At 46.5% G+C, this 22,359-nt stretch overlaps 1 long non-coding RNA gene across 1 annotated transcript in view; it reads left to right on the plus strand.

Annotated features, from left to right (window-relative positions):
• Positions 1-452: 452 nt before the first annotated feature.
• The window catches only part of LOC132251437 (uncharacterized), a 34,728-nt gene continuing 12,821 nt past the window's right edge, over positions 453-22,359 (plus strand). Inside the window, exons 1-2 of the long non-coding RNA XR_009463495.1 lie at positions 453-496; positions 18,273-18,437. This is a non-coding gene — a long non-coding RNA (uncharacterized LOC132251437). The remainder of the gene's footprint in view (positions 497-18,272; positions 18,438-22,359) is intronic.

The following is a 22,359-nucleotide window of genomic DNA, read 5'->3' on the forward strand; positions in this document are numbered from 1 at the left end:
CCTTCGACTGGCCCATGCTGGGGCCAGGACCAGGACGGTCAAAAGGGCCAGGGGCCCACCACAAGGGACGCCCAAGAGCTGGGTGCCTGGGGTCCCGACTGGCCTTGAGGTGGGCCAGGGCTGGTAGCCAGAGGTCCCGGGGGAACCACACCCGAGAGGGGGAAATAGCTTCGGGAAGGGAGAGAGCAGGACGGTGAGCCCAGTTGGGAGGATGGTAGTGCGTGGGGCCTAAAAGACCGGAGGCTCGAATATGGGGAGGCTCCAGCTTGGGGGGCGATGATGAGTGAGCCCCAGTGAGGGGGCGGTGAAGATTTAAGGAGGGGAGGAGTGTGGCAGAGCACAGGGTGTCTCTGCCACTTTAAGGGCCAGGAGCTGGCAGCCTCCAGGTGCCTGATTGCAGCAGCCATTTTGAGGCTTATATAAACCAGGCAGTTTGGTTACAGGAGGTCAGGCAGCAACATTGCCTGGCCTTAGAGCTGCTGTGATCAATCTGGAGGTAAGGGGGAGCTGCAAGGGGTTGGCAGGAGGCTCCTGGTCCTGGGCATGACCTGAAACTGCACCCTGCCGGGAGTGGGTGGTCTGGTGGGGCTCTCAGTGGTGCAGGAGCCCCCAGGAAATGCCAGGCCAGTTATCACCCCGGTGAAAGGAGGGTTGGGGCACCTTAACCCCTAGCTCCCACCACAACCGGGTGGGTGACCCCTGAGTTGGATGAGGGTTGAGAGGGCCAGTGTTATGAGGGCTGAGAGGGCCAGTGTTTGTGAGGGGCCCAGAGAGGGCGGACCCCGAGAGTGGCAGTGATGTGGGCGAGGTGGTGCGGTGGCTCCTAGGAGGAAGGGAGTAGTGGCACAGTGAGGCCCAGTATTAGTGAGTGGCTAGAGAGACCCAGCCCGAAAGGGAGAGTCCCCTCAACTGGCCCATGCTGGGGCCAGGACCAGTGAGGGTCAAAAGGGCCGGGGGCCCACCGCGAGGGATGCCCAAGAGCCGGGGCCTGGGGTCCCGACTGGCCTTGAGGTGGGCCAGGGCTAGGTAGCCGAAGGTTCCGGGGGAACCACACCTGAGAGGGGAAGATAGCTTCGGGGGGGTGAGGTAGCCCTGATGACGGTGGAGTGGCCACCTGAGTAGAGAAGACCATAGTGGGGTCTTGCATAGAAGATTCTGGGGCCCAGTGTGGGGCCGGTGAGGAAGAACACCGTGATGCCATCTGCGAGGCTTGGGCTGCGGTATTAGGGGAGGTCGGAGCCACAGAGCGCCCCTGGGCATCGGGGCAGTCGAAGGGCAGCCTCCCGCTTAATTATCATCTTAATTGAACTAATTATCATCAAAGGCGTGGCGGGCGAGATGAGCGGGAGGTTGCCCAGAGACAGGCGGGCGGGCCACGAAGAGCTCGGCCCTGAGTAGGCCTGCTATCACGGTGACAGGCAGGCGGGCCACAGAGTTCAGCCCCAGGAGGCCCCCCCTGTCACACAGCATCCTGGCATGCTCTCTGGGCTGGGCTCTCTGCTCCAGCAGAGCAGGGTGTCCCTGCCCCTCTGCTCCCCAGCCAGAGCAGGGACAGGGGCCTGGCCAGACTGGCCAGGAAGTGGGCGGGGAAGAAGTTTATTCTCTCCCTTGCCCAACTGGTGCTGCATTTCTCCCCTAGCTGCTCCAGCAGCGGGGGTGTGGCCAGGCCTTGGCAGTAGCCTGGAGTGAACTGACCAGGGAGGGGGTTTAATTCCCCTCTCCCTGTCCCATCAGCATGGACCTGAGCCAGGGTCTGCCAGGTGCTCCCCCCTCGCTGCTACACCAGTGGGGCTGGGGTCACAGCCAAATGGCATGGCTGGCATGGCTCCCTAAGGCAGAGGAGGCCATGTGAATTAAGTTCCAAATTTCAGCTGAGTAGAGCTCAATCATTCAAATCTATGTGGCGCTGCCACCTGCAAGTATCCCACCTCCCAGACTCATCAGTCTGGTGTTTCAGATACTCCCAGATCCATAGTAGGCATCCTACTCGCAACTGCCCCCAGGGGACCACAGCCGGGGTGTGCCTGCCCTGACCACCACCACCACCATTCACTCCTTGCACAGGACTAGTGATGGGATGAGCCCCATCCTGCCCCCTCCACCACACACCAGAGGGAGTGGGGAATAACCCTCCTCCCTGCCCCCTTGCCTAAGGGGCCCTGCTGGCTGGCCTCTGGCCAGGCCTCCAACCCTGCCACTGGAGCGGCAAGGGGGCAGGACCCTGATGGGGCCACAGCCCCTGTCCTGGTGTGTGGAGAGTATAAGCCTCTTCCTGGTGAGGGGGCCACAAATAGGGATCAGAGCTGCCGTGGACTGTGGCGAGCAGTGCCACTGGGGCTCGGAGTGGGGCATAGCCCCCTCAAGATCCCCTAGCTTTGCCACCATTGCCTGCAGCAGCTTTCCCCGCCTTGCCTCTGCCCACAGCGTGGCCCCCCCATGAGGAAAAGGCTTGTGCTTCAGGACCCCATGACAGGGGCTGCAGCCCATACCAGGATTGCTCCCCCATTGCTGCTCCAGTGGCAGGGGCGGTGCCAGAGGCCAGCCAGCATGGCCCTCTTATGTGGGGGGGTAGGGAGGGTGGCTATTTCCCCCCCTCTGCTCCCAGGGGACCACAGCGGGATCTGCTTGTCCTGACCACTGTTGCCACTCTCTCCATGCAGAGAGTGAGTGGCAAGATAAGTTCCCTCTGCCAGACACTGGAGGGAGGGGGCAAATAACCCCCCTCCGTGCCTCCCTTTTCAGGGGCCATTCCATCTGGGAATTAAACCCCTTCCCTGGCCAGTTTACTCCAGGCTACTGCTGGGGCTGACCACAGCCCCCCAGCACAACTTCCGTGCAGCCGAGGTCTGATCTAGTGCCCCCGGCTCCTGCCCTGAGCCACTGCAGGCATGTGTCTGCATTTCATGAATGTGTATTCATTTGCAAATTGGTTCAGTCTAGACAGGCTAGACTAACCTGAAGAGATTGAATCAATTAAGGGTCAGGCATTTTGAATGTCTGGATGCTTGCTGTGGATTTGGGGAGTATCTGAAGTCCCAGATTGATGGGTCTGGGAGGAAGGAGATTTGCCCAGTGGCAGAGCCACACAGACTTGAATGACTGTGTTCAGCTCAGTTGATTTGCAATTTGGAACTGATTTAGCCTTAAGCTAAAAGAAAAAAATTGTCATTTTGGCCAGTTAACAGGCCTGCATTCTGCAACTGCCTTGTCGGAGGCATGGGTACCTGCGCATGCAGAGTTGGTTGGAGAATCAGGACCAAATTCTGTATATCAATGTAACAGAGCACAGGGTGTGCTCTGTTACTCAGAGGGGCATGAACAAGCAGCAGAGCAGCTTACAGGTGGCTGTACTCCTAATCAAGCACAATTACCCAATTGGGAACAAGGCCTAGCTGTTCCTAAGAGCAGGGCTTTGAGCAGTATAGCCAGCAGTATGCTGCCAGCAGCCGGAGAGAGAGAGCACCACCCATCTGGAGCTGCTGCTTATAACATCTTGGAGGTACAGGGAAGGAGCTATGGGGAAGGTGGAGGCTCCTGGTTCAGGGGCATAACCTAAACCTACAAGCTGCTGAGGCAGGATGGTGTGGTGGGACTGCTGGTGGCGAGGCAGTCTCCAGGAACTGCCGCACCTGTGCCTCCCCAGTGAAGGATGAGTCTGGGGTGCCAGAAAGCCTCAGCCCCTGCTTTCTTGTGGGTTACTCCGTGGAAGGGAAAGACTAGGGGAGCACATCCTGAAGAGAAAGCAAGGGCCTGGGGTCACAGTGAGTCCTGAGGCAAGGCTCAGGTCAGTAAGGGACCTGAGGCAGTGCCCAGGCTCACTGTGATTTCTGAGGTGCATGAAGGAGTCTAGTGTGGGGTCCTAAGCCTACTGGGGAGCTAGATGTGAAGCTCCTGGGGCATGGTGATAAGGGGACTGTGAGGGCCCAGTGTGGGAGAATGAGGGGACTAAGAGGGTCCTGAGGTACAGAGAGGGGCTGGGAGCCCTGAGTGGGAGAGTTTGGGAACCCACTGCGAGGGCACAGGGACCAAGAGTCCCGATGTGAGGGCATTGGGATTGCAAGCTCCAGTAGAAAGGCATGAGAGTGCTGACGTGAGGCACTGGAGTGAGGGTCCCAGTGTGGGGCACTGGAGTAATATGGATGCCATCTGCAAGGCATGGGACATGGTATAGGGAAGGTTGGAACCGTCTATATAGGCCATCAGCATCAGGCCAAGTAAATGGGCAGCCTCCCTCCTTGTTATCATCTTTTAATTAATATCTTCAAAGGTGTGGCAGGCGAGGTAGGCAGGCTATTTGACCTAAAACAAGTGGCCTGGCCAATGTTCAGACTGGCCCTGGGTCGACCACTTGTTACAATCAGTGTTCCCTCTAAGCTGTGTGGTGTGCACAACCATACAGTCATGCTCATGCCACGCTGCCAGGAGCACCTGCATGGCTGTGCACACCGCGCAACTTAGAGGGAGCGCTGGTTACAATCATTTAAAAAAAATAGTGGCACAAATCATACAAAGGGAAATGGAAGTTGCACCATCTGATTTGTTCAACTGCCATTAATATTCAGATATCATTTGCTATCTTCCAATACTTCTATTGACAAATACAAACATTTTTAATATGCACCTCTGCTGATGTAAGACACACCAAATCCTACAGGAACAGAATCTATGGCTGTGTTATTTATGTAGTTATTTTTAATAAACTACATTTTTTTTTTTTCTTTTAACCATCTTTATTCTAAAAAGTAACTTTGCCTTTTTGCATGTGTAGTTTACAAAGGAAATTTTTTTCCCTCAGGCCTGAAAACACACTTTTTGGGAACAAAGCAGATGCTATAAATAAATAAGTAGGAGAGACCTGAAACTCCATCTTTACCCTAATCAATAGTTTAGGAGGATGGAGGCAGACTACTATTGATCCAGAAAGAGTTGGATGTGGATCTCGGTCAAAGGTTCCCACAGATTATCTTGGTCTTCTCAGGGAGTCAGAGAAAGTCCAGAACAAGCCTGGGGACAAAACATTTTCTGACTACCAAGAATATAGGAAAGAACAAATAAAATAGCACATCATACAATTAGATCTATGGAAATTAAATTAAAATCCAAAAAACTGGGAAGGGGGAAGAATCAGCTGTTTAGTTGGTAAAATCAACAGGGAAGGAGATCAAGAAGTGTTGATTGATTATAGACAGGACTGATTGTTTACAGATTATAGACAGGACTGATTGGGAACAGTCATGCCTTTGTCACAGCAAAAGTTATAAAAGCCATAACAAATTATTTAGTTTCTGACCCTGTAATTGATAGCATACAAGTGGACTGCCACCAAGGCCCAAACCCCATTAGCAATGGGCTGTCATTAGAGACATCTCTCCTCCTGCATGCTATCAGTTGTAGGATCAAAGCCATTACTTATTTCAAATAAAGTGTGTTAAATAGATGTTGTTATTAGCTGAGACGCTTATGAAGGGCCACTGGGCCAGATTCAAATTTTATGGAAGTCAATGGGATTCTTTCCTTTCACTTCAGTGGACTTTGGATTGGGCCTATAGATAGCAAAGCACCAAAAAAACCCAAACCAAACAAAACAATAACAAAAAAACCCAGTTGAGAATCAGTACCAGGGGCTGATCTTGAAAGCAAATAAGAGAGAGGGTTCTCATGATAAGTAATGCTTTGGACAAGGCAGTTCAGAAAAACAGTGTTAAGTACTCAAAACTATTAGCTGCTTCTTTTCCCAGAGGTCTGATAATGCGGCTTGGCATTGGTGGTTTGTTACCATCTTTTCAAAGAATTGCATCTGAATAAGGGATGTTCAACATTAAATATAAAACAAAATCAGCTCAATCTTGAACTCTTCTGGAGTCAGGATGGTTTTCTAGAAGATATGCCTTAGTCAAACACAAGTAATTTGATTCACAAAGGGTAATGGGGTGAAATTTAAGGGTCTATGATATGTCAGAAGTCTGATTAGATGATCTTATTCTTTTCTGTCTTTGAAAGCGAAAAGAGTAGACTACCCATCTCAATAGGGCTTGAGATCTTGTTGTGATATACTTTTATAACCAACAACGTGCACAGAATCTGAGTGGCTGTGTATGTGGTTTTTGTTGTACCTGACTGCTCATTCTAATAAACTACTGGAACATTTGAGTGCCTAGGGTCGTAGTTTTACTTGTGGTTTTCTACTGCTCTTCTTTTTTTTTTTTTTCTTTTTCAGGCCCTAATCCAGTGCACTTCATTGCTTCTGAAATTTCTCAGTTGTACTGATACAATCAACTGGTACATTATTCTAGTATGACTAAAACAATCTTAATGGTTAAATTTGTTTTACATTATTTTTTTCCTAGCTGTATACATGTGTTCAAAAGAATATATTAGTTTGAAAGACATCTACTTCACAGATAAAAGAGTATTTAGAAATTAGAAAAACTATAGAGGAGGACCATCAGGAAAATATTAGCAATGATGTGAAACTAAAATTCTTACAATGCAAACCTCGCTTCTTTGAAGTTACTGACTGCACCTGTCTGACTTCAAATGCCCTCTCATGCGCTGCCTTAGTCTGTGTCGTAAGGGGTATGCGTTCGACAGCTTCGTGAAGCCCCTGAGGTGGGTGTTGGTTGCCTTGAGGACCACCCACAAACTCGCCTGCCATGACTTTAAATATTACACCAGTGGAGGGATTAGCCTCCGAAGGATCCTCAGGAGTGATCACATCGCCAGCTGGATGTTTATGGGGCTCCACCTCCCCTATACCCCAAACCTCATGCCAACCTCTGATGGGACACCGGGTCTTAAGGCGGCCGTTCCTCCAGCGTGGGTGTTCCCGAGCTTTGTCACTTCTTTGAGGCTCTAGGCTATTGTCCCCTCACCTCCCGTGAGCGGGACGGTGAATTAGCTTGGCCTCTGTGTTCAGAGTCCCCTGCTACTGGCAGGTTCTGTTCCTGAGGCCTACTCAGGTGCCCTTGCACCAATGAAAGGAAAAAAAAAAAAAAAAAAAAAAGGGAAAAAGAAAAGAAGACCCGCAACTCCCGGGTCATAGGAGTCGATCCACTCAGCTCTCCTGCCGGTACCCAGCAAGGTTCTTCCCGATGTCACTCCCCTGATGTCTCCCTTCCTTCTTTATCCCCAGCCCGTCTTCACAGCCCAATATCTGGGAGCGACCAGGCGGATGAGCTTCCGTATCCCCAGGGTTGGATGCAGCCTCTCTCCCCAGGTCTCTGTCCTTGTCTCTCCACTGACCGGAGCTTCCAACACTGTGTTCCCTCGACAGTGTTCAGAGCTCATTGCCCCAAGCTCTCTCCCTGTCCTCTGTTTTATTTCTACTGGTGCAGGGAGCGCCCACAGCCTCCGCTGCCACTCCCTGCCTGGGTTGCCTTTGATTGCACCGGTGCAGCGTGCTACCGGCGTGAGGAGCCTCTGCCGCCTCTCTCGCTCCCCCAGCTTCTTTGCCAGTACCTGCCTTTATTCTCACTGGCTGGTGATTCCCTCTAATGTCACCTGCCGGCCTTAATTGAATAAAGGCACGGGTTGTGAACCGTGCAGGCTCTCTCCTCCGCCCCTCTGGCATTATCTCCCCTACAGATAAGTAACCATTTTTATTTTTCCTTTTGTATCTGTCCTTGCCGGGTCCCGTGAGCGCGGTTCCCGGATTGCTTCGCTTGTTGTCCCTGGGACACTGACAAACTGTTAACTGTCCCTTCAGAGCATCTGATGAAGTGAGCCACTGCTTATGAATGCATATGCTATATATCTCTGATTTAGTTAGTCTGTAAGGTGCAAATCTACCCTGCCTCCCGCTTGACTTCATTTTGGCCAGGACTTCATCCCTCCATTCTCCAGCTCTGTGGGTACATGAAAGCTCAGTCAGGGTCTAGATATCAAGTTTGCAAATGGCTATTATCCTCATAGTCAGTGAAGTGTAAATCTGGAATGTAGGAGAGAGTTCTAGCTCCATCGGTGCTTCACTGTGTCACTTTGGATAGTTACTTAACCTGTACGTATCCATTCATCCATGTTGTCATCCATAAAAATGGGGATAATACAAAGAATATTGGATTTCACTTAGCTCTACAAAGTACTGAGTATTATTAGTACTGTTTTTTGAAATCCACATCCAAAATTTTCAACTTAACCCCTGCTTCTATAAATCTATACTGCTCTGAGGACAAGGTATTACAACCACTGTTACCATTATAATAGTAATATCAAATCTCATAAAACTACTTTACCAGTGGTATTTGATCCTATTAAAGGCATACAAAATCTATAAGATCAGTTCAGTAATGGTTAATGAAACTATGTGGAAGTGAAGACATGCCTCCCTGTTACTTTAAGATAAAGGCAGCCTAACCAGGGAGCTCTGCAGACAGGGCAGAGCATAGGAGCTGCAAGTTGCCAGGGCAACGGGCTACTGGGCTATTAGTAGGCACCTGCAGATGGTCAGCTGACTGGATATGGGCAAGGCCCTCGGAGTTTATAAGCCCAAGGCTGAAGCTGGCTTGCTGGGGAGTCTCTCCCAGGCTGCCTCTATCTTAAAGTAATTGGGAGCCCCAGGTTCTCTGTTACACTTCCCATTTAGGAACCAATACTGGAATTTGTCAAACAGCCTTCAGTCCCATTGGGTTCAACAGTAGTTGAGGAAGTTCAAAACCTTGTGGAAATGGGCTTTTGATGATGATATCCTAAGATTCAGGCCTTCTGGATTCTTTTTTGTTACAAGTAGTTTGCTTTGCTGTCTGTGAGAGCTCCTACCTCTCTGAACAAGTTAGTCTTGAAGGGCACCTATACATGTGCCTGATGCCTGCTCCAAGGTGTGCTAATTAGCACATCAGAGCAGACTTGATTAATTGAGTCTGCTGGAGCATGCTAATTAGCATGCTGCAGTAGTCTCAGCCTCTCGTGCATTCAGTGTCCCTGCGATTCAGAATGGTGGCAGATTGAATGATCTTTAGTTAAAGCTCCCCTGCTGCCATTTTGAAGTACAGGATGCTGAATACACATGACACTGCAGCATGCTTTAGTTAAAGTGGCTCCCAAGGGGCACTTTAATTAAGGTGTTGTGCCCCGCCCCCTCCCCCCCCCCCCCCCAAGCCACCCTACCTTCTGGTACCACTCTGTCCTTCTGTCTGTCTGACTTCAAACTAACAGGGTTAACCACCCCTGTTACTAAGAACTTGCTAAATGTAAGATGGAAATTGGTTTTTCAGCCAATTACATAATAGCTTGTACTGTATATAATATTTTCACCTGTCCACACCTTGAATAGTTAGACATCTCTACATGGCAAACATAATTTGAGTGACATCAGTTGAACTTTTTCCCTGTTTTGATTCTGTTGTTGAAGGATATGAATAGCTCTCACTGCAGTTGGTAGCCTGAATCAGGATGATCTCATGCTTTGCTACTTTTTTTAGGATTTACTGGAAAATAAGACTAATACCCACAGATCAAATATAATTATATCCTTATGTCCTTCTTTTATTAATAATACATCTTTGACATAAACAGAAGCAGGTTCTTCAAGAGAAAAGCATGGGAAAAACATTTATTCTGTTTAGTCTGGTATGGAAAATCACTTTATTATGAAATAATGTTTGAGCTTTCCTTTCCCTATGAAGTCTAGTTATTAAGTGATGTAAATATTATTCCTTTTAGGTTTGCATAATCTGAGTTTATTGAGATATTTGTAATATAACTTTGATGAGACTGAGAACTTAGTGAATGCCTGCTGTTCTGATTTTGAACAGACAGATTTTAAAGCAGTGGAACTCCCATATGGGGTTATAGCCTTTTATCTACAGCTCCAGGAATTATATTGTTATGCAGTGTGGTAGGAGGACCATAGATAATGCTGAGTTAGCTATTTTGTCTCACCCCTAATTTATAATGAAATTTCTCAAGCCTGGAAGTATGGTACCTGGGAGCTAGTATGGCATCATAGCATGCCTTCTTTAGAAGGGGACTTCTCCCACTTGTGAAAACTGAGCCCCTTTTCAGGAAAATTAAAGCACTTACTCACCTCTTTGCCTTTGTCATGTGTTGTTAAAGGCCTAGCTAAAATCAGGATTGCTCAGGATAGGTTGTGTTGATTTTTTGCAGGATGATTCTTTTCCTTCCTTACATATTTTAATGGCTAGTAAAATAGTAAATGACACAGCAAGTGTCATCACTGACACCTGAGCTAGCATCTATTGAAGTGATTGTAGTAGTTCGTACCATTAAGCTATAGTTTCAGTATTTCTGCAAACTCATGCTACTGTCACTGAATCACATTTTCAAGGTTTTTCTTTCAGCTATAACAGCCAGTGCTTGTCTACATTGTAAGTTATGCAAGTATAAGGTAAGAATATCACTTCAATTCCTTGTTTTGGCTGTCTTATGGTGCTATGAAGGCCTTTTCCCAATGTAGCTCGTGCAAGTTTGGAAGCAGATTAAACTACATTGGAAAAGTTGGCATGTCTACATGTGCAAACGCTGCAGGGTGAGTTTACTCTAGAGTAAATGGGTCCTTGGACACGTGATCCATTACCACGTGTATGTGAAGAAAATGTCACTTTGTGTGGCTTAATGGCATCATGCTGTACACATGCAGGAGTTTTGGGGTTTAAAATGAATTTGCATTGTTTCAAACTAAACAACATCCTGATGTAGTTTAGTTTGCAATGATGCATTGAAGCTATTGGTCAGCTTGCCCACCCCGCTGCAGGAGAGATGGGCAGGCTCCACAGTAAAAAGGAGTGGTCCCCTTACTGCTTCTGCCTTTAGCAGATGCCTGCTGAAGGCAGAAGTGGAGAGGGGCCCAATTTAAAAAAATTTTTTTTTGGCAGAGGCAGCCCACCTCTTCTGTGGCCAGGGCATGAGCTACTGGTGGCCTGAGCAGCCCCTGAACTGTGGGGGGCCCTGGTCCTTCCCTCTGTGGTAGTGGTACCCCCCCCCCCCCAAGCTGCCTGGGGTGGGGGAGCTGCTAGTGGGCTGGGTGCTGCCCCAGCTTGGGCTCAAGGAAGAGTTGGATCTGGCCAGGTGCTCTCTCCAAGCTGGGGCAGCACCCAGTCCTCTAGCAGCCTGCCTGGGTGGCCCTATGGGGCACTGCCACTGCAGAGGGAAGGACCAGGGCCCCAGCAGCTCAGGGGCCACTCAACCCACTGGCAGCTCGCCCTGCAGCTGTGGGCAGACTCCACCAAAAAAAATAAAATAAAAGGATCAGGCCCCTCACCATAACAATGAAAGAAACCCTTAAACTGAAATGGTGGGTTTCAGTTAAAAACCCACTGTTTTGATTTAGAGTGCATAGAATGCAACCTAAGGACTAAGCCCCTCTCATGTGTACAAGTGCCCAATTACTCAAGTAAGCCCATCCCAGGTAGGCATCTAGACGAGTGAGGATACAGGAGCAGATCTGCTTCTCCTGGCAGCAGTCTTCTTCCTTCCCCTCTGACCCTGCACCAGCCGGGGGGAGCTTTAGGGGGAGTCCTGCAGCAGCCAGGGGGTGCTAGCCCAGGGGCTGCCAGGGAGCACAGGACCAGGAGATGACTGCCTCCTGGCAGAGGCTGGGAGATTATTCCCTACCCTGGGAGCTGGCCGCTTCCATGGCAGCCTCCACCACTGGAGCCTGAGTGGGGACAATGTCCCCCTGCCCTTGCAGCAGGGAGCTCTTGGCCCCAGCTCCCCAACTGGGGGCAAGGGTTTTGGAAAGAGCTGCAGGGGAGGGGCAGGTCCTAGCCCTCTGCTGCAATCCACCAGTGGGGCAGCTAGCAGCGAGCCCCCAGCTGGGTGGGGATTCCCCTGTAGCTCTTTCCAAGCCCCACACCTTGATTGCCTGATTGTTCCCAGCCCTGTGATCATGGAGCAGGGACTGGGAACAATGTCCCCAGGCCCTACTGTGATCACAGAGCTGGGGCTGGGAACAAGCTCCCCAGTCCCCGCTCCATGATCATGAGCCGGGGCAGGGGGACATTGTCCCAACCTGGGATCCAGTGGCGGAGCCTACCCTGGCAGCAGGCAGCTCCTGGGGGCAGGGAGCAATCTCCTGGGGGCAGGGAGCAATCTCCTGGGGGCAGGGAGCAATCTCCTGCCCCCTGCTGCCTGGCTGACCAGGAGCAAATTTGCTCTGAGTCAGATGTCTATACATGCTGTAGTGCACAGTAATTACTCGCAAGTAAATTTGCACGTAGCAAATTTACTTTTTATTAGCACAATTTACTGTGCGGTAAGGGTCAGCACACATAGACGGTGACACTTATTTACAGTAATTAGATCTACTGTGCAGTAAAGCATCTTGTGTAGATGTTCCCAGTGAGTCTTAACCTGGAATAAGAGTATGCATGTCATAGAGTTTTAAATGTGCCATTATAATCTCCCAGGCAAACAAGTCCTAAGTTTAAAAAAAAAATGAAGTTGATATTCAGGGGAATAATTGTGAGGCAAGTGCGTGCCCACTCTGAACAAGTGGGCCTAACTAGAAATGGCATGTCCTATGGGGCATGCTAGCTTCGGGAGCATTTATCTCAGCATTTAGACTCTGTTCAGATTAGTATTTAAGTCTATAGATAAAGATAATACTCTTTGTTCTATGTAACCAAACAGTATGTTCTTCTTAACTGAAAATATTTACCTTCTTTCTTATGAGCAATAAAGCTGGTATGATGAGAATTTAGTGTATCAAATTATGAATAAAAGATATTTGTTTCTCTTCATTGATTCAGCACTTCTAGCTCAAGAAGGTCATGTATTATTAGACCTTAAAGCAGAGATTTGACATAATTTATTAACATATTCACACTGTGTTTGAATGCTAGCTGTAAAGTTCTGCAAAATGTTAGGGAAAATATTGTACTTCAGCTCTGGTTGTTTTTGTCAGCTAATTTATGGGGGAGACTTGAGTCACTGATGCTGCTGCTCATCTAAAGCAATTATAGTTTGCATGCTCATTGAACATAATTAAACATGGGGAAAATAAAAGTAGGCTGAAAAAGAAGCTGGATTCTTTCTCTGCTTTGCTTAATTGATCAGAATTAGTTTCTCTCAAGTATACAAATGAGAGCTGATCATGAAGTCAGTGCTTGTTTGGGTCTTAAGCAGCTCCACATATACTGTAGATGGGTCAGATACGGCATGTGGCTCTGCAGTCAGTATGCAGGGTTGACCCTGCTGCACAGCTCCCAGCCCTGTCATGACTAGATTGGACCTGGCCCGTCTGTGTGGTCCCCAGCCCCACTGTGGCTGGATATAGCCCCAGTGCTCATGCAGTTGGATCAAGCCAGCCCACAGAGGCAGGGTTGGGGCTGGCATGATTTCCTGGCGCATGGCCCCTGGCTCCCAAGCCCCCAGCCTCCCTGGGCAGCCCCAAGCCCTGGAGAACCCAGATCTTAGATCCATACCCGTACAGCAGGGGAAGATCTTTTTTCCTTCTTGGGGTCCTCCGAAAATAGGGGGCATATTTAATTCAGGTGTGTGTTGTATGTGAGAAAATGCAGTATTATTGTGAGCTGGGACCAAAATGGAAGAACAGGTATTAATTTCTCAGTTTGGCTTGGTATTTCCTCTATCCCTCAGTGTTGGAAAATGAAAATGGTTTCTGGAGTATGGATTAGTATCATTCTACCATGAGGTACATCATCAGCCTCTCAGGCCTTAGTTTCCCCATATGTAAAATAGAGACACTCATGCTTGCCTTGCTTGGTAAAGCGCTTTGAGGTGGATTAAAGAAAACTGCTATGTTAATGCTTAATATTACTATAGTTTTATATCTGGCAAACAAGCAGTGCTATTTTGGCACTAATCAAAGACTTAATTGCTGGAGCAAGTCCTGGACTTTGAACCAGTATAATTTTTAATCCCCTTCTGAATGTTGTTAGAAATGTTGCTGAGATGGTGAGTATTTTTTAGGAGATTTATGAAATTCATATGAGTGTGGAGCAGCATAAATTGAGGAAGTAACAAAAGAATGTTACAAGAAGGGAGTAATATGCACTGTGCCAAACAAACATCTCCTACATGTTTGTAGTATTTCTCCTCTTCTTCAAAGTTGCCTTGAATAACCTTAGCGTTGTTTGGACTTTTGAATGATTTAGCAAGGCCATAGCATTTTCATTGTCCTACAATATTAGTTTCTGGAGCCTGTATCTGATCCTTACTTGGCAGGATACAGTAAAGATACTTATTAATGAGAAACAGCTCCCACTGTTTTGTTTGTATTCTGGGACCTACATCTAGAAAGATGAGAATTTTATGGTTTTCTTATTCCAATTTCTTTAGTTTGTGAGCCAGGAACAAAAGATCTTTTTTCCTCCTCTAAATCTACAATCCAGATTATTATAGGCCAGGTGTGTACAATTGTAACAGATTTTTTTTATTTTCATTTGGGAATGTGCTGTGCATAATCTATCCAAAGTGTCCACTTTGGATTCATTTTCTTCTTTAGAAGATGTGATATTGATTGCAAGACTGAAATCTCTCCATTTAGCCCATTTTACTAATCAGAAAAGCCTTTAAATTTTCAATTTTGACTTTATTTTAAAGGGTAGCAGTTTTACATGAGCCCTGATATTGGCTTGATAGCAATTTGAGCAAGATTTTTTAACAACTACAATCAGTTGTCCTGTCCAAAATTTGAACTGCAAATTGCCAGTTACTTGGAGCATTTGATCACTGCTGATACGGAGAATACCACATATTCTATTAGGTTTTATAAAGACCATCCTCTCCCTCTGGATTACTATACTAGTAAATGTAGATGATAGGTGGAGAATATAGAACTTGTACAAAAGAATATTTCATACTGCAACGATATCTTGACAGGTGGTCTGTGAAATCTCTATTTGTGAGTCTGTCGTGTCCAAAAATGGAGGAGAAACTGTAACATGCATAAAGCATCCACCAGGGGTGTCAAACTCCTCTGGCCCCACAGGCTGGATGAATGGGGTAGGGCCAGTCCATGGCCAGCTGAATGGTGTATGGATGGTCCTGTGGGCCAGATTAGGCCCACAGCCCTCCACCCCTCTTCTTCATACTGGATCTGACTAGTCTGGGACTGTGCTGCACATAACAGCTGCTCCCACTGGTCTAGGACCCATGCTGCATGTAATTCCCACTTCATAGCATCTGGGGAGGTACCATGTGCAGCATGGGTCCTGGAGTGAGTCCTGGGCTGGATGGGGCAGGTACCCCTTGCAGTGTGTGTTGTGGATCAGTTGTGGATTCGCTGTGGTGGATGCCATGTGCAGTGTGTCCTGGGCCCTGCACATGGGATCAGTCTGGAGCATGCCATGTGCTATGTGTTGGTCAACTCTGAACCCATGGGCAGCACAAGGGGCTGGATAATGGAGGTCCATGGTCCAGATCCAGCCCATGGACTCTTTGACACCTCTTAGGTATAGGAAAAATCCTCTGTGACACAGCGGCTGAAATATCCTTTCTCCATTCAAGCAGTGGCCACACCTTTTGCTGCTTATAGCATAATTCCCAGTGGTATGACTGCAGACCAAAGCCCTTTACAATTCTGGTGTTTAAAATATGTTTATTTAGTATGTTTACTTTTCTATTCATTTCTTTAAAGGATACGTACTGTGGAAAGTGACTCATAGGCTCATGTCTGTCCTGAGAGAACTGGGAAAAACTAAAAAATCACACTGTTTCCTTTTTCTTCTTGGAAGAATATTCATGTACCCTAAGCTACTGGGGCCCCCTTTACACATTACAGGTATTGTTCATTTAACTGGTTAATTGCACAGTTACCTTGAGACCAGCTATATGTGCAAAGTAGCTATCACAATAAAAAGCTCCAACCAGCTATAAAGTTAGATCTCGAAAATGTGTACTCACTTTATAGCTGGTTGCTATCAAGTTTTAATTTGCACGTGCAGCAGGGTCCTCTGTGCAGCTAGGAGTCTTGTCTGCTGACAGGTCTCCCAGCTGCAGGGATGAACCTTGCCTAGTCAGGGCTAGGAGTCCTGCAACTGCTGGAGACTCTCAGCCCCAGCATCTGTGGATGCTAGGTCCCCCTAGCATGCCTCTCCAAACCCTCGGGCCAGGAGGTAATCTTCCAGGCCCTGAGGTTGCATGAAACCTCGGGGCTTGAGGATCACCATGATCCTCTGGCCACAGGGGTTTCCCTGCACCCCTTGTGCAGGGATATTGTGCCCACAGGGATCTTCTGGCCCTGAGGTTTTCTCCATGCCCCTGGGGCAGGGAGATCATTCCTGTGGCAATCCTCCAGCCCTGGGGGTTTCACGCATCCCTGGGGCAGGGGAATTGGGCTCTCCCTGTATGAGCAATAAGGCGCCATGGGATTTGCACTGCTGTGTGAATCATGCATTAGATCCCATCATACCTTTAGCTTCATGTGTCAAGGGGCCTAGGATTCAAATGAGAATAGCTGTGTGAAATTTTATGGCATATTATACATAGGTCGAATGACCATGATGATCTTTTTGCTCTTTAATACGTATGACACTATCAGTCTAAAATCGTATTTCAGCTTTTAACCATTGCATTTCAGTTAGGATGAGGGCATTTCTGGGAAACAGCCATGAGAAATAAAGATAATAAAGTTTCTGGAAAGAGCACTGCTGTATTTAGCCTTAGTTTTGCTTGTCCATACAAAGCATTTACAGAGCTATAAAAAGTAGTTCTTGGTTTTGCTTGTGGGACAGACTCAATAGAAAAGCAGAAACCAGTCCTAGAAAAAATATGCATCACTATGCCAGAAATGGTGAAGGCCCACATAACAAGACAGAGCAGCTCAACAGTCCAGGCCATGGAAAAGTCCCATTGGGCTATCATGCCTCACATCTAAAGAGTAGCAGTGCAGGTTACCCAGCCTGAGGGAAGATCCCACTCATCATTCTCTGTCTTGTTAACAGGGCTACCAGGAGATGAAAGAAACAGAACATTAAGCGTCATAGTTCATGTAATCACCCCTACACATGTGCCTGCCTTGCCTCAGTGTGGGCAGCACTTTAAGGTTACAGCTATTTGGAATAAAAATGTAGCTGTAGTTAATAATAATGTTGACAATTGTTAATGTTGTTATTGGCTTTAGTTTAAATGCCTTGAAGTTACTGATCCCATTTCTGCATACATCATGTGCATTGGCTGCACAACACAAAAATGTTCTCATGGTGATCTTTGCACTTCCTTTCAGAGACTTTCACCTTTTCTCTATCATTTCCTTCTAAAGCGCTTAGTACAGAAAAGCACTGGATTACGGACAAACACTGGGTTTTCTACTGTGAGTTATTTTGTTAAGGACAATTGGATTACCGGCTATTGTATTTACAAGGCTGGGCCCACAACTGCTATATGCAAGTAGAATGAACACATCCATTGCTGCCTCATGTATTTGACATTGCCATGTGATCCACATTAAAAAGACATGTTTTGCTGTTTTGTTATCCAGCATAAAAGTTTTATCTGTTGTGGAGAATGTGAGGAAATTTCCCCCTTAACTGTATGAAAATGTTATTTGTGTTTTGGTTTGCCCATTTCGTCTTGGGCTGCATGAGCCATACTGAATGAATGGACTACTAAACCTGCTAAAGATCTGAATGTATCCACTTGGGTAGTCCAGTGGATATACTAAAAAAGGTTACCCGAGCAGAGTTTCCTCTAAATGTCTCTATAGGGGCCTGAGACTAGAGCAGCAGGAAGTTAAGAAAGGAGGAACAAAATGTTGATAAAGTTTAAGGGCCACACAGAGGGTTTGAGGAGCCATTTTCACCAACTCGAGATAAGCAGTTACCACAGGTGTCCAATGAGCTGTGAGCCCTGCCTTCATGGAGAGAGTTGGATCCCCAAGGACTTCAAGGGAAAGATGGATCTGAGTGAGGTGCCTCACATTATGGATGTTTGCTGTTTTCTAGGGAATCTGTACTCTCTTGTGTTTTTATATTTAAACTAAAGAGCACTAGTGTACCCAGAAACATGGTGCAAAACCGTTCTCCTTACATCTGTCTGCTTACAGATGAACAGTTATCCAACTGTAAACCGGAAGACTAGACCTGTCACTGGTGAGTTCTAGGTGAGGGTGTTTGAGCCTGTGATGAGGGGGGGGTAAGAGTCAGCCTGAAGCCTAGATAGAGCTGAGCCCCAGCTCCAATGTGAAGATGTTAAATAAGAGGTGCTTGGCCAGATCTGTCACACAGGATTTTCCTTATTTGCAAGTGGTGGAAATTATGTTATGGTCCTTGTTACTTTTCATGCCTTTTAAAAACGTAAGTCCAGCTGCTTGTAGACAAATGGCGCTGGAGCTTTTGCATATTCTCTTCTTTTAGAACAGATGCAGAACTGCATCTTGAGATCAAGGCCTTGTGTACGCTGCAGCCATCATTAGAAGCTGCCAGATCTGGAGCCTGCTGCCTGGCATCTTGTTTGTTCATTTGCATTTGTGCCGTGTGGATGGGAATTGCTGTCACTCCGACTGACTTGGCACCCAAAAGGTAAACCAAAAAAACAAGAAGGCCATTCTTATACTGCAATAAGAGCAGCCCAAAGGAACCAGATCTCATGCACAGTTGTCTTTTGAATGCCTGCATAATCTATTATCAAGAGTATCCCATTTTGGTGCAGAAGTCTGGAAAAGTACTATACCTTCTGATCTCACCTAACCCCAGAATGTCACCTTTTATGGGCAATATGAATAATGTAATTGAAAAAAACTTATATTTTAAATATATAAATGTGAGAATAAAAAGCTCAAGAATCAAGGAAAAAAGTACTCGTATCTGTGGAATCCTCTAAACCCTGCCTCCCTCTACACACTGTTACAAAAAGACCGGGTGCTTTAAGGCACCTAAAAATTGAAACTTCATAATGTGAAGTAATATATAGTAATATATATAAACTACAGAGAGCTAATGTGGCCTGTCACCAAGACTTTGTCATAGTGTTAATATTGACACTCAAACATCACAAATGCTGCACCTCATTACTCTGTATTAATTACCTCTGTGCACGTCAATGGTGTTACTTTCAGAATTCCAGGAAATACTTTTCTTATATTACTATTTGTTCATTCACTGGGTAACCCATAGTTATTTACTTACCCTTTAAAGGGAGAAATGTGGATGTACATCTGGCTTTTTGCTAATGCAATGAGTAATATTTATGAAGTTATTTGTGCTTCTAAGCCACAGGGTTATGGACTGGGAAGTATAAAAATGCAAAGCACTATAATAATCTCTAAGGAACAAAAATTTGAAATTTGGGTGCTGAGCCAAATGCTTTTAAGGAAAATATTTTCTATGAATTATTTTACAAGTAATTTCGTTACTGTGCAGAAGAATTTTTCATTTACTCCTTCATGGAATTTAAAATGAGAATTGTATCTGTATTATTTTAATTCACCTGCACTTCCTGAGCAATTGCATAAGCAGAATTTTTGTTCCTTATTTAACATTTGATCAATTTCTGCTGCCAGTTCTCACCCCTTCTCCAGGTATATTAGCTGCTAGTTTTCATTTCATTGCTCAATAAGGAAATGATTGAACTCTTTCTCTAAATGTTCATCCTGCTTGCTTGTGACTTTTTCAATAATACGCCTTTCTTGAGGTCACATATTTTAACTTGTGAAACCTTGTATTTGTGCCAGCAAATTCTCTCTTACAAGAAAACCTTTGTGTTACACAGTTAGAGATGCAAGTGAATACATGAAGGCAACTTGGCACAAAACTGATTGAAATCCACTGGCTCTGTTTTGTTCCATGCAATATTCTGAAACATTAATATGAATAAGTTAATGGGAATGCTTATTCACATGTGCGCCAAATATGGAGATTTTTCTCATATATACAAATAATAAGCAGAATGTCATTGCATCAGAAGCTGATTTCTTGCATACTATCTAGTATAATTATTTCTCCCTATGCAGAGGCCAGTCCTGGAAGATGCTGAGCTTTGAAAATTGCGATGACAGATAAACTTAACTCCACACTATGCTAATCTCTTAGAATTGTTCAAAATAATTTTTAAAAACTGTAGATGTGGGTAAAACATAAATCAGGAACTGTTGATAATATATGTTCTGGAGTAGAAGAATAGCTGATAAGATTCTCTGTAAAATGAAGATAATACTTACCTACCTCACAGAGGCCAGGTGCAGACATTACACTTTTTCTGGTTTAGATGGTCAGAAAGTGGTTTATACCCATAACAGAACAGAAGTTTGGAGCATATAGACTCATTTAAAAATGGTGGATCCTGGTCTAAGATAAGCCTGGATCGATGTAGTATCAGACTTAACCAGTTTAGGTTAAGCCAGTCTATTAAACTTCAGTACCAGATCCCTTCCCAACTCAACTTAGGTTGCTGCCCACAGGCATGCCAGGGGCCTTTGGGGCCCCCTCCGCACTAGCTCCCCCTTGCAGAGAGACAAGCTAGCACTCATCGGGTGCTTAGCTGCTCTGAGCTGTCAGATACCCAAGCCAGCACAGATGCAGGCAGGCAGTGGGGGGTGGTTGGGGCAAGGGAGGGAGGGAGAGAGCCGTGTGCCAGGTAGCAGGGATACAAGCACTCTATACAAGCAAGGATAATGCCCCTCGGAGCCTGGCATCAGCAGCAGCCAGCAAAACACATTGGGCAACCCAAAAAGTTTATGCCAGGCAGCAGGGCCCAATCCTTCCCTCCATAGAGTACTCACTCATATCCTTCTGCTGGTGCATCTTACTGGCTGCCACTGGTACCAAGCTCAAGTAAGACACGCCAAACAGCCTGGAAGGCTTGCACCAGGCAGCTGGGACACAAGCGCTCCATGGAAGGAGAGAGAGGCCCTGCTGCCTGGCACAAGTATCCTGGGTTGCCGAACACATCTTACCAGAGCTTGGCACCAGCAGCAGCTGGCAAGACATGCCAGGCTGCCTGGGAGGTTTGCACTGGGCAGGAGGGAAACAGGTGATCCATAGAAGGAAGGATTGGGCTTCCCAGAACCCAATCCTTCCATCCACAGAGCTGAGCCATCCCTGACTAGTTGTCAGGCACACAGCCTCAACCCTCTGCCCCAACTGCAGACCCTTCCACGTGCCCAGCCCTAGACTTCCAGGAGAGCCCCAGGGGGGGTTGCCATAACACACCTGGCAATTTGGCTGGCAGTGATGGGGGCATGTGCCATGATAATTCCCTCTGGGGCTCTCTTGGAAGCTGAGGACTGAGAAGGGAGCTTGGGGTGTGTGCCTGACAGGCAGGCGGGGATGGTCCCTGCTTGGCTGCCCTTAGCAATCTCTGGCATGCTGGAGGTGTGAGGGAGTACCCCGCACCTTTGGCCTCAGTCAGTGCAGGCATCTGCCTGCCCACTCCCCCACAACCGAAGGGCGAATGTGCATTCTGTTCGCTCCTGATCTAATCTAAGCATAGAGAAATCTGCCTAGATTGGATCAATTCTGTCTTCAGCTTTTTGAATGTCTGTACTTAGCCAGAGTGTTGTCAGGAGAAAATCCAGTAATGGTATTGAGACTTTTAGTTCTTGTCTAGATACAATCTCAAATCAAAGGTTGCATGCTTCAGGTGAACACACAATAATTTAAAATGTTTATGTAAGGGCAAAGAGCCAAAAGAAACTGCTGAAGATGGGATCTGAGAAAGACAGTGGTAAGCAGCTGCATAAAGGCGGGATGGTACAATATGTAATAACTGCATGGAAAGCAAGGCAATGCTCAGATAGATTAAAAAAAGGAATTTGTTACAAAGTTCAGGAAATAAATGGTGCCACTGAATGCGGCCCTTTTCAGGACCTGCTTGGAATACTCTGCTCCATCCTGGGCTCAATTCTAGAAAAAAAACCTCATCAGTGGCTTGGAAACCTTCCAGAAAAGTACAACAACAGTAACTTGAGGATGGAGGGAATGTTTCTGAGGGATTGCCTGACGTGCATAAAATACGCAGCCCTGAAAAAAGAAAGCTGAAAGGAGATCTGCTTTTGGAATAATACAACTAAGTGGATAAATATGGATTTAAATAATGAAACCACAAGGGTTTAGACCGTAGTTAATGAGTGGGGCTATTCCTTTTGAATACTTGAAATGTTAGATAATGGTTAGCCAAGTAACTGGAAAGTACTAATTAACATGAATTTAAGATGAGAATGATATTTGTGTGCTGCGTTTTGTTGTATATATTTACAGAGCTATTGAGAGTTGTGCTGTAAGGCCTGTAATGGAGTCAGCGAAAACAGTTTCTTTCATCCATCCATTTCTACATTTCTATATGTTTTCATTTGAAAAGGAATTAAATGTCTAGCTTTGGTTACAAAGAGAGCCTTTGCACTGCTTTCATTTGGCCTTCAGCCAGACTGAGTGAAACAATGTCATTTGACAGGGGTGTGAACTTCCCTCATTCCCAAGGCATTTAGGCCAAAGTATAGTTGTGTGG

Source organism: Alligator mississippiensis, chromosome 7 (assembly GCF_030867095.1).
Source record: "Alligator mississippiensis isolate rAllMis1 chromosome 7, rAllMis1, whole genome shotgun sequence".
Classification (NCBI taxonomy): Eukaryota; Metazoa; Chordata; order Crocodylia; family Alligatoridae; genus Alligator; species Alligator mississippiensis.